The following is a 13,427-nucleotide window of genomic DNA, read 5'->3' on the forward strand; positions in this document are numbered from 1 at the left end:
TGTATAATAAAAAATAAGGTTTTTTTTTTAAATTTGGTGCTCCAAAAGTACAGCCAATATATCTCTACATCAATAGTTGAACCCTTGTCTACAAACCTAAAACCTCATCATAATAGAAATGCCCATTTCAAATGTTTTGCCATCCGAACAATTGTGCAATTTGAATATTTATTTTCAAAGTCAATGTCAAGTTCACATCAGTTTTGTAACTGCAATACTTACAGTGTACTTTTGAAATATACACGTTTTTTTATTTACCTTGCACCTCAGCAGTACGTACAGAAAAATCAGTCAGTTACAGATTTTTAGAAAAAAATTAAAGATATCATTATTTATACAAATTTTGTGTTCTTATTTGATTAAAAAATAAGTGTGACAATAGTTTATTTTAAAAATAACAATTAAACATAAAAACGCAATTTTTACTTTCTACAAGTCTTCTCGTGGCAGGTTCAAAATTGAAACGGTCCATTTTGGTGTGACAGTTAATGCGTAAATAAAAGGACCGTGTTTAATCAAACTGATTACAAAACGTTAGCGATCAAATAAATTAACATTTCCAATACTGTTAGTTCATACGAAATTCATAAATAAGTCCATCAGGCAAGGTCGAATGATAAATTAAAACAAGGCCCAAGAGTGCAGAGAGTGGAAATATTTTTTTCAATTCATTTTCAGATGAACCAGCGTTTCATTTAGATTATCTTGGACTTTATCTGTCATTGTTAATCTAAACGTACCTAATTAAATTTTTCATATCTTTCTCTTCTTTTTTTTTTGTTTCCTTCAAGAAGTAGGGGATTTCATCAGGAGAGCAATTAAAATCCGCTTTCCTCTTCCATCGTTTAACCGGCAGTTATAACTTCAAAAGGGCCGTCGGTTTGCTCTATGGCAATGATAATCGAAACAAAAGAGTTCAAATTTCATTAAGGGAGGGAAGGTCGGGCGTTTTTTTCCCTAACAGTCGATGAAAAGGAAAACACCCTTAAGCCCACGATTGAACTTTTAAACGATTTTAATTTATTTCCCGATGGGATGGCTTGTTTTAAACGCTATCGATGGTATAAAAGCGTTCTAATCTGTCATTATATTCAATCAACGTTTTATACTTTTATCCTTTCTGTTTTATTTACTTTGAAATATCTATTTGTAATAGAAAAAAAATAGAATCATACGGTACAACTGGTTGATGGATGGACGATTGTTCTCAGTCACATATATTTGCTAATCATTCATCACGGTGAATTAATTAATTTAATAATTTATTACTAAAAAAATACAGCAACAATTCTTCGGTAGTACATGATTAGATTATAAGTACGGCTAAGTAAGGTACAATATTTGGCAAAACACACATTACCATGCAAATTTCAAATATGATTTGTTTCGTTTGTCTTACCGGATGTGGAAATATCAATCCACATATATTTCTTTTATTCATCTGAAAATCAGTTTCAGGTCGACTTTATTAAAGATAAATAAACGTAGAGCTACGTCCAATGCACTACAGCCTTTACAGCAATTATGTTTTTCATGAATTAAATTAATATTTACCATGTTAAAAAGCACCCGGATCAATTATAGGTCATTAAAAATAGTAATTTTTTGGTGGAAAAGAATAATAGTAATAGAATTTTTATGTTTGAAATATGTAACACCTGCTGTTACTAACAAAATTAATTCCCATATTTCAAAGAAAAAGTATTTATAATTATACTTACCAAAATTACTGCTATTCCCATTAGCGATGATTAACAGGCACTTATGTGTTAATCGTTAATAAAAAATAATTGTGGACAAGCAAAAATTTAATACATAACTAAAAAAATCAATTATAACATTCCTTGGTATTGCAAGATTGGATGTAGAAATACGGCAAAAGATGGAAGTCCAATAATTTACAAAAGAGGGAGAGGGAGAGAGAGATAGAGAGAGAGAGAGAGAGAGAGAGAGAGAGAGAGAGGAGAGAGAGAGGAGAGAGAGAGAGAGAGTGAGCGTGATGGTTAGATAGGTAGAAAGATTGACAGAAAGATGGATAGTAAAAATAGATAGATATATTGATTCATTGATAAACAGTTATATAGAAAAAAGCGAGAGAAAGAGAGAGATAGATAGACAGAGAGACAGAAAGTGAGTGAGTGAGTGAGTGAGAGAGAGAGAGAGAGAGAGAGAGAGAGAGAGAGATAGAGAGAGAGGACAAAAATTGTAATAGAGAGAGAAAGGTAGAGAAAGAGAGTGAGAGAGAGAGGAGAAAGAGAGTTGGATAGAGAGAGAGAGATGGATAGATAGGTAGAAAGAGAGACAGAAAGATGGATAGATAGGTAAATAGATAGACACATCGATTCATTGATAAACAGTTATATAGAAAAAAGCGAGAGAAAGAAAGAGAGAGAGAGAGAGAGAGAGAGAGAGAGTGAGTGAAAGGGAGAAAGTGTGTGAGAGAGAAACAAAAAGAGATCTGTATACTGTAAAATATGAAACGTCTCCTTCAATAATGATTTTGTGATCACAAATAGCCAAATATGATAACAATGTTAGTTTAAAACAAGTAAACAAACTAAAGGGTCCTTCTAATAGATACAAAATTTCTTTTTTAAGTAGCTATTCTCCATGTTTATCAATAATGTATTCAAATTCCCTGTTTACTTGGAGAGATCATATGATTTGTTTTTACCTAGGAGATCTCGGTTATCTCAACGATCAGCCCTTTTACTTGTTTTTCCCACTTTCTAACCTCGCATTCAGGGAACTTTTACGGCTTAAGGCCTTCGGTTCCTCTTTACTCTGATGCTATCTACTTCTTCATCACCCTCATGCCCGAAACCCGCGTTCAAGTTATGTTATTAAGTTTTTACCCCTGGTGTTTTTTGACGTTTAGAGACTTTAAGCAGTTCTGTATTAGCTCCAAAATTGAACTGGCTGAAATTAGTATTCCCGGTTATATTTAGTTAAATTAAGATTATGTTAAATTAAGTAAAATAGGATAGGGGGAATTGTGGAGAGAACGGATCATAACTTTATAATTTGGGAATGTAGCACTGACATGTTTTGTTTTCTTGATTAACTTTGTTTGACATGAGGCTAAGCCACCTCATAATTATATTAAGCCGAGCTCAGTAGTACACACTTCAGTTAAAATTTGTCCTAATATTTAAACAATTAAAGCATTTGCACGATCTTCCTATATGTGTTTAATTAATTATTTATTATATACACTGGGATGCAAAAAAAGTGGCCACCCGCAAGATTTTAATTTATCTCTTAAACAATCTTCTATTGATAATATTACAAACATATTTGATCTTTTAAAGGGAGAAGTTAAGAAAACACAGATGAAATCTCCTATTTGGATTTGGTAAATAAGTCTTTGAACAGTCAATCTGTTCCTTGTTGGTTTTACTGTAACTTCTTTACATCTGTAGCTTCTTTCTAACATTCCGAGGGTTTGGTATTTTATGTCGTGCCAACTTTAAGTTTCAAATTTGCCTGAGTAATGGTTTTAAATGATGCAGATTCAGCTAGAATCATAGCATTGTTGGAAAATGGAAGAAGTCAAGCGTATGTGGCCAGCGTAGTTAATATTCCCAGAATAATGTCTGAAGGGTGTTCCATCTCTACCAACATACTGGAGGTTAAACAAAAAGGCATCGTTCAGATCGCTATCGTGTCACACCTCAGAGAGATGTTAGTTTTATTGTTTCGAGTGAACTACGTAATTCACATTCTACCGCTGTTGATATGAAGGAACAACGTCAACAAGTAAGAAATATTAATGTTACGCTATGTAAATCGAAGACTATCAGGAGCTGTATTACATGCGAGAAGCTCTGCCACGGGTGCAGGCACTTCGGACAAGGCACAGAAAAGCTCGGTTTTTTCGCAGGAAATCACATCAATTGTTCTGACCAACTATAGTTCGGATGAGCCAAGGTTTTCTTTGAAGTTTGCTGACTACTGAGAGAGGAAAACAACAGAAAAGAGATATATCCCCGCAACATTTTCACTCCGGACAATCTGTAAAGGTGGTGGTGTTATGTTTTGGGCAGGCATTTATATAGAAGGTCGCACAAACTTGATCTTCATCGAGGGTTGCTTAGCAACCATCCCTAACCATCCCTAAGCAGCTGCGTGATACATTGAAGATGTGTTATTAGTAGTTCCTTATATGCCAGTATTGGCGACGGTTTTCTTTCTATGCATGACATTGTAATGCCCCATACAGCTAGAATCTTTGGTGACTATATGGAACGGGCTTCTATTCAATGATGGCCAGCATGTTGGGTTAAGTACATCACAGAGAGGGAGAAAGAGAGAGACGAGAAGGGAAAGAGAGAAGCCCTCAAAAAGGACCAAAATCAACATAGATAGATAAAAGTGAAGAAGAAGGAAAAAAGCCGATAAACCTAAACCCTATTGAACACATTTAGGACGAGTTGTCTAAGAGGGTAAAACGTCGCCCAGTGATAGAGAATTTGCAGGAATTAAGAATGGCGCTATTGGAGGAATATGAAAATATTCCACACCACTGCATTCAAAATATCATAAAAAGATGCCAGGTCGAATGCAAGCGGTGATCCACGCAAGAGGAGGAAATATTACTGATTTGAATATTTCCTTCATTGTTTCCATAGCAACATTTTTGGAAAATTGTTTTACTCAGTTTAATTTTTAGTAATATCTTATATTTCTTTAAAAATATCCAACAAAAAATAAAAATTATAACGATTACAAGTATTTACTTAAAAAAACGAGGGTGGCTACTTTTTGCCCCTCAGACCTATTTAGTCGGTCATTTGTTTTCAAATTCAAATTGAGTTGAGCCCTCCCAGTTCTTAGTTTTGTTGTTTTTAGCGGCCAGATAAAACCGCTGTCGATGGGGGGAAACCGATACGCGTCAAACCACTAACAAGCGAATGAGAGACGGAGCGAATCCCCCCCGAAAAGCTGTGGGTCATCTAACTTTGTAGTGAATTTCGGTCGTAAGGGCGGCCACAAAAGGAACATAGTCAGCAGTTCCATCATTACTGGATCAGCTCGATGTTTGCAATTGTTTGGGAACAGAAATGTTTAGTAATAGTCAAACTTCTGATTGCATACCTTGGTTACACCGTAAGCTGTTACTCAACTAATACATTCATATTATGTAAAATAATAATACTAAAAGAATACTAAGAGAAGCCTTTTTTTTACACATGCTATAAAAATTGAAATAATTCCAATTACAAGAATTGACCTAAATCGTCTCCGGTATATTGTTCTACATCCCTCATTACGTTTTTCTGGGACGAGTGAACCGAAAGATTTAATTCACAACTTGATTTCTAACTTCAAACTCTCTTTCTCTCTTAATCTCTCTCTCTCTCTCTCTCTATCACTCTCTCTCTCTCACTCCCACTATCTCGCTTTCTCTTTCTCTTTCTCTCTCTCTCTCTCTCTCTCTCTGTCTCTCTCTGTCTCTCTCTCTCCCACGATCTCGCTTTCTCTCTGTTTGTCTGTCTGTCTGTCTCTCTCTCTCTCTCTCTCTCTCTCTCTCCCACTATCTCGCTTTCTCTTTCTCTATCTCTATCTCTCTCTATCTCTCCTTCTTTCCCTTTACGGCATTTTCTTTCACTATTTGTCTTTTCTTTCTCTTTTATTTGAGTTTTTGGGTGTGTATTCACAATATTTACAGGTCGTTAATATTTCATTCTAAGTATTTTTTTTTTTTATCTATGTCTTGGTTGAGATGAAAAAGTTAGTGTCGTGAAGGGAGCTGGACACTAATTTTTCCATAGAAATAATGAATGTGGTCAAATATGACTGATTAATATATGAATTAATATTTCATTCTAAGGTTACAATTTTATGGTCGAAACAGTAAGTTAACTATGAATATGGAAGTTCGAGCAGATGCTTTTTCTCATTGGTAAACTTTGTTTTTAATTTTGATTTTCATTTATATTGTTTTTGATCCGTTTGGAAAAGCAGTTGGGGGAACGAGTTAAATACTTTTTCATTATAACGCTATTATGTTTCACTATTGGAATTTCCACATTTAAACGTAGTAGAGTTACAGTTCCTGCTCATGTTCCGACCTTGTCTTTATTTAAAGAAAAATGTACCTCGAAAACGGTTTATAAAAGTTCAATCGTTATTGTAGCAGGAAAATACTGTTAAAGAACTATATAAAACGAATTTCATGATACGTAAATGTCGTTCACATTTTCGTAAGTTGCTAGTATATTTCTAGCACATTTTTTTATTCGCCTTAAAAGTGGTTCATATATTTTCTACTCCGGTGAATGATATAATTTCAGAGTATTAGGTTTTATCATCAACCCTTTTCTCACCGTCTCTGAATGAAAGGGAAAGTATTATGACGTTTCATAATCAAGAGGAAAGAGAGATATTTAGTTAATAAAAGTCCTTAATTAAAAGTCCGGGCTTTATTTAGATTTTAGACGCCAGTGAGGGCAGAATATTCAAGTGCGTTATGAATAATCGTGAAAGAAATTGCAAACCGTTTTATTGATTTTTCAAAAAGGATTCCCGCGTATCTATACGTTTTGCCCAAACTGTCTTATTATGGAAATTTCGTGAACTTAACTAAGTTTAGAAAATACACCGGCCAATAAGCGGATTATCAAGATTTGAGGAAGAGAATAAAGAGAAAATCTGAGATATCTTAATAGCGTGTGACTGTGTGCTATTTTCAAGTCAGAGCCCTAAGTTTAATATGTATTTTGACAAATAAAACAAAATCGGTGTTTTTACTCTGTACTATTTTCCGTAATATAGGGCCTTACGGCGCACCGCTCCAAATTTTTCTTATAATTTGTCAAAAAGAGTTAGTGTTCTCGCCTCTATGTTATTTCTTTTCCAAGTGCGGGGAGTGAGCTTTTAGTAGAAGAAAATGTGCAGAGGGGCGTAAGATATTGCCTAAGGGTTAGTGGAACACTCTAAATCCTATAGTTCGCCGACAATGCAGAATTGCCTCAAACCTTGTCCTGATAGAGTTGGCCGGCAATCATTTATCAAACGCCTATGTTTTACAGGAGTAGGGAAAGAGGTGGAAAAATAAATCGGTGGCTTATGTTTTTATCGTCGTGGTAGCTCATATTTATTTCGATTCGTTTCATTAATTTCTTTGTTCCGCTGAGTTTTTTTCATCCCTCTGATAAGACTTTTGTGCGACAGTGTGATAAATGATCGAGAAACTCAGGTATTCGAAAGAAGATCATCAATCTATGCGCTGTCCATTAAAAAAAGTATTCGTATTAAAAAAAACACATAGATTAAGAAATTTCATTAGAAAAAAAAACCTTTAACCAGCTACAATTAAAAATACTTTATTGAATAAAGTCTAGAAATTTTTAATTAAAAGTTGTAATATGCATTAAATATAAAATAACAACGATACACACGTTTTAATGTCTCTTATGTGATATGCCACATATAATGGCTAAACCAAGCATCTAGTTAACATTAGAAAATCTGGCCGAAAATCGGACACCAAAAATCCAGACGGAGTTGGAAAGCCGTTGTCGTACCATGTCCACATCATGGGCCCAATTTGTATTAGGCTAAGAAAAATATTTTGGCAGAAGGCTATTTATTCAACTATGTATAACAAAAAAAATTGTATTTAAATGTGTGATTTTTATCACTAATATTATTATTGTTATTCAGTATAAATGAGTATTATAAATATATCGGAATGCTATAATTGGACTAGGAACTGCTTAACTGGAGCTTACTAATCTTGAATGAGCTGGTTGGTGATCTCGTTCCACTCTCAACTCAACTCGGAAATGTCAATAAGTTTGATACCATAAGTTTCAGTAATTTAAGAAGGTTAACCTAATAATAATATTTTCAATGTCCTGATGAAAGAGATACATTTGTTCAACGAAAGCTTGACGAAAAAAGTGTGCCTTTTCTTCTCCTCCAAATTTGAGATGTCTTGTTAATCGTAGTGGATGGTTGTATCGTAAAGACGTAATAATAAATAGCAATATTCAAGACAGACTTCATGGTCACCTGGACCGTCATTCATCTGCAATTTAAATTCCATAAAGGTAAAACTTTTGGTCAATAGTAGTTTTGTATCGGGGTTTTCTTTATTATTTTGTGCAGTGGGGAAAAAGCAAATTAAAATATAAATTGAGGCGGAGAAGGAAAAACCAACAACATTATGTAAGATAGGTAGATAGATTATCTCTCAATAAACAGAGAGTAAGTGAGAGATATATAGAAGTAAGAAGAAGGCAAAAGGGAGCTAGATCAAACAAATGATAAATAAAAAGAATGCCAAGAAAGTGGGGGAGAAAGAGGGAAACAGAGAAACAACGTGTAAGTGAGAAATGAATAGAAACAGGAAGAGAGAAAAACAGAGATATAACAGCCACACTTAGGAGACAAACCTTAGTTAATTGATGTGTGTGCTGTTATAAATATTATAAGTGTGTATAAAATGTGTAGAAATGATGTCATTGTCAAAATAGTGTTTCATATAATAACAATAATTAATTATTAACCTATGCATATCTATGAAAACTACAAACACCACTCTTTGCCTAAGCTTTGTAGGTCAAACGACTAACTAGAATACATTCTCTGGAACAATAACACTATGGTCAGAATGGAAACTCGTAGTATGCATTTATTATGGTTTGACTGGAGACTTGTCTTGCAAGGCATCACAGAAGGAAAAGAGTAGAAATTGCTTTTTTTTAAACTTAGTTTATCACAATGAATCCGGTAGTTTAGTTTCGTATCTAAATTTACACCCAAGATAGTGACATTATGAAGATTATTTTTTAGTTATTTTTTTTATCCCTAAATTATTTGTAAATGCGGACAAATCTTTGTGACCGAGTCCCAATATTTTGGATTTGTCAATATTTAGGCAAAGAACGTTTTCATTAAACCAATCAAATTACATAACACTATCTTTTAAATTTCTAAGGCATTATTTAAATCGTAACTCCATAAAGAGAAGTTAAGTTATCATTAGTCATAAACATGGATATGATGGTATTTATAATAAAAATAATTTGGGATGATAACAAACCATATTCAGCCGGTGATTTTGTAGATCCTTGCAGTACCATTTCAGTGATGACATTGAAACCTCACAAATTATTAAATAAGGCAGCTTGTATTCTATTACATAAAACTGATTTAACTAAATAGATAGAGATATTAGAGAAATGATACTAGTTTTTGTAAGTTCAGGAGAAAAACAGGAGTCACAGAAAACTCAATCAGTGACCGATGCCGGTTCAGCATGAGAACAATGAAATAGACCGGTAACTGTTCATCACATTCACATCACCTTTTTAAAACAGGGAGACCGATCACCAAAGCAACTTGGAGGCAGCCAGGCAAAGTTTCTTTGAACAATCTTCCAGTAATTAAATCACATAAAATAGGATAATTAATTTTACCAACATATTTGATAATATTACAATTAATTAAGGTTTTTAGTTTAGATAAAAAAGTCAATGGCACGAGCGGGATTCGAACCCACGATCTTCGGCTTGATACGCCGCTGCTCTACCACTTGAGCTATCGTGACCTCGATCCACTCGGACACCAACTTCCCATCTCAACCCCACCTTTTGAATTTTCCCTCCTTTTTGCCATTTTTGAAATGTCAAACGTCTTTTCATTTTTCGCCGAGAATCTAATCCGATTACACGACATTAGAAAAAAGTCAAAAAGTAGGGAAAATTCAAGAGGTGGGGTTGAGATGGGAAGTTGGTGTCCAGTGGATCGACGTCACGATAGCTCAAGTGGTATAGCAGCGGCGTATCTAGCCGAAGATCGTGGGTTCGAATCCCGCTCGTGCCATTGACTTTTTTTATCTCAACTAAAAACCTTAATTAATTGTAATATATTGTATTAATTGGGCAAGGGGACCACGAAATTAGTAAATATTTGATAATTTTACTGTTAAAATCATAATAATCACATAAGTTGCTGTTTTTAGGGTAAGAATGACATTATAAACTTGTAATGAAGAACATGCATTAAAATACAATGGATTAAAAGTTGAATTCTAAGCGACATGTGCTGTTAGAAACCCTTAGAATTGAGGGTATTCGTCTGATATTAGCGGCATTGATGAAATAATCATTAAAACCATTGGAAGTTAAAATATCTGATTTGTCATTAACTTTAAAAGGTGTACTTTCTCATTTATTATTGTCTACATCATTGTGTGCGTGTTCTTACAATTATTTATTGAAGAGGTATTATATTCATGTTATCTTTTTTTGACGCTGACCTGTAGAGAGAGATACACATTTAGGGATAGATAGAGGACATAAGATAAATAGATGGAGCAATACGATATGAAACGATATGAAAAGAGAGAAAAGTGATCGAGTGAGAGGGTGAAAGAAGTTACACATCGACTTTTAAGAAAGTAATTTATATGATCGAATGAATATTTATAATTTGTCTACTCTCTTCAAAATAAGCACGACTAAGCAACCATGCAAAGGTGAAATATAGAACCAGATAAATTATCTGCAGTCTAAAAAACTCGATGGTAAGTAAATGATAATTGTCAAGTGATTGGAAAAATATTTAGGAATATTTCCAAGTAAATGATTTTACTTTTTGGCGCAATGTCTAATAAAGCAATTATTTATTTCATTGCAAGATTATTTTAAAAATCCATATTTTAAATATAAATAATTAATGATTTAGGGATCATATTTTTTTATTGTCCTTGTGTGGATAATATTTTTACCGGGTGGCTAAATATTCTACCTAAAGTGAGCCTAGTTAAACCAAGAGTGGTAGAATAAAAACATAGCCTATTAATAATAGAAATATCAGACAATCGAAGGAGTTTCTGAAGGAAATCAAACCTAAAGAATCGAAATGGCTATTCTCTAACTCTAGGAGGGGAATAAGGAGGCTGATAGGTATCCTAACGGGCCATTGCCCCTTGAGAAGACACCTCTTCATAATGGGTACTCTACCAGACCCCTTCTGCCGCTTCTGCGAAACAAAAGAAGAAACGGCTCGANATATATATATATAATAGAAATATTGGAATATAGTTCGATTTTATTATTCTTATAATGGAAAAAAATCGTTACCGATTTTGTTAAAATCGGGTTTCCAATTTTATATTTTACTATCCGAGGAAGCAATTAAATTCATTTACTATCCTAACACCAGAAAGCGACAAAATATATTGAAAAATGAGATTGGAACTTAAATGCCACAACGATTTATTTAAATAATTGTTCATCCTGTTTGTGTCGCAAATTTTGAGTAAATAGATAAATTATTTACTTTGTTGATTGACTTATAAAAAGTCCATAATTTAAATATTTTATCAAATAGTATATTGATATTATTTTTAGCCGATAAAATATCAAAAGTAAACTTGGTCAAATCGACGAGTGAAAGGACGTCTAACTAAATTATAGATGACAATCAACCAAATGCAATATGAATTAAAGAAATTAACAATTCCATAAATAAATATTGTTTTTATTGAATTAGTTTAAAATAATATTTTTGTCAGGGGAAAAATTTATTAATATATAANTATATATATAAATCTTGCTATCAACTGGAACTCCGTATAGGAGTACGCCAATTAGCGTCCACCAGAAGGAACGACAATTTTCAAATTTTTTCTTTTACAGATTTTTTGTTTAGTTATATTGATAACCCTAATCGGGTCAGAATTCATTTATTACCGCAAATTGGATATATACATTTTTCAGATATACACTTTCCATTTTGCTATCATACTTCCTTCCTTTCATCTCCATTGATAACTCGCGTCCATCATATACGATTGTCGTTTGATGTCCATAACGACACCAATTGGCGTCCTGTTTTTTTCTTAGTTCTCCGAATCCCACTTCGTGGCCTGGGTAATGTTCCTGTTGCGCGGAACAAACGTACACACAAAATGCCGAATTTTCTCGTATAATACTCATTGACGTTCGGCAATTATGTAATGACTAATAATAGCATTACAAATTATTATTCTTTATTGTTCATAATTGAATGTTACAATCGTTAAATTTATACATTTCGCAAAGTTAATTAAATAATAATTATTACAATTAAAATTAATTGTTTATTATTGTAACTTATTATTTACACGGAGAGAGAGAGAGAGAGAGAGAGAGAGAGAGAGTGTGTGAGAGAGAGAGAGGAAAATTATCACGAAATATTTAGGTGATTCCCGACCTTAAATATAAATACTTGAAGGAAACAGTTTTTGCTAAGGTTGCAAATCACAGCGTATTTTTTTAATTTTTGTTAAGCACTGATACACACGATTGAAAGGAAAGAATTATTTAAATTTTCACTCCAATTCTATCAACGAAGCCGACAATAGCGGAGTAAATGCACCTTGATTCCGATTTTATTATTTCTTCATAGCTGGGTACTGTATTTTTTGAAAGGTGACTCACTATCTCATTTAACATTTCTTCTCGAGCTCGATTATATTTTTTACATTCCAATATGATATGTTCCAGTGTTTCCACTGCTCCACATGTACATAACTCGTCCATGGACATGTTTATCTTTTTTAAATATTTTTTACATATGCCATGATTTGATCGAAGTCTGGAAATGATTTTACTGGTTTTTTTAGTTGCATATTGAACTGAAAACCAGGGAACCAACGACACCTTAGGAAATAAGTGCTTGTAAATAAGTCCTTTGTTGCAGTTATTGTATTCTTGCTGCCAAGAGTCCAAACATTGCTTCTTCGATAACCAATAGAAATCTTTAAAATGTATTGTTGTGTCAATGGGAAGCTTTTGCATAGCTGCTTTCTTTGCCAACACATCCACTATTTCGTTACCGTGAATTCCGCAGTGTGCAGGTACCCAAAATAATTCAATATTAATCTTATTTTCTTCGTACGCACGAGATATCAAAATTCGATTGTGAATGATAAGATGGTTATTAAGTACCCCTGAGTTTTGCGAATTTATAGCTTCCGCTACGCTTTTTGAGTCAGTAACAATGATTACTCTTGAACCCGGTTGAATTCGCTCAATTGTATATTGAATTGCTTCCTTAATTGCATAATTCTCACAGGTATAAATGGATGCCAATCCTGGAAGGCATATTTGTTTTTTGTATTTCGTGAGGGGATCGTAAAAAGCACATCCTGTGTTATTTCCTGTTTTAGAACCATCAGTGTACAAAATATAAGCATTAGGGAATCGATCGTTTAACTCAGCTGTGAATTCTTGATTTACCAAATGTGGGTTTAGATTCTTATTTAGACGACTATAAGCGACTTTAACTTTCATTAAAGTGTATATGAAGTCGTTTTCAAAGATCGGCAATCTTTCTGAATTATGTATCAGGCCCTGATGTTTACTGTACATGGTAAAACGTTCTATCAGTGGTGGAGAAGGTTGTTTCCTCCAAAAAGCGTAAGTTAG

At 33.6% G+C, this 13,427-nt stretch overlaps 1 protein-coding gene across 1 annotated transcript in view; it reads left to right on the top strand.

The window, feature by feature from the left end:
* Positions 1–13,427, top strand: part of LOC106665681 (neuroligin-1-like) — a 312,439-nt gene that overhangs the window by 73,654 nt on the left and 225,358 nt on the right. The window lies entirely within an intron of this gene.

Source organism: Cimex lectularius, unplaced genomic scaffold (genome assembly GCF_000648675.2).
Source record: "Cimex lectularius strain Harlan isolate CLEC.00 unplaced genomic scaffold, Clec_2.1 scaffold18, whole genome shotgun sequence".
Classification (NCBI taxonomy): Eukaryota; Metazoa; Arthropoda; class Insecta; order Hemiptera; family Cimicidae; genus Cimex; species Cimex lectularius.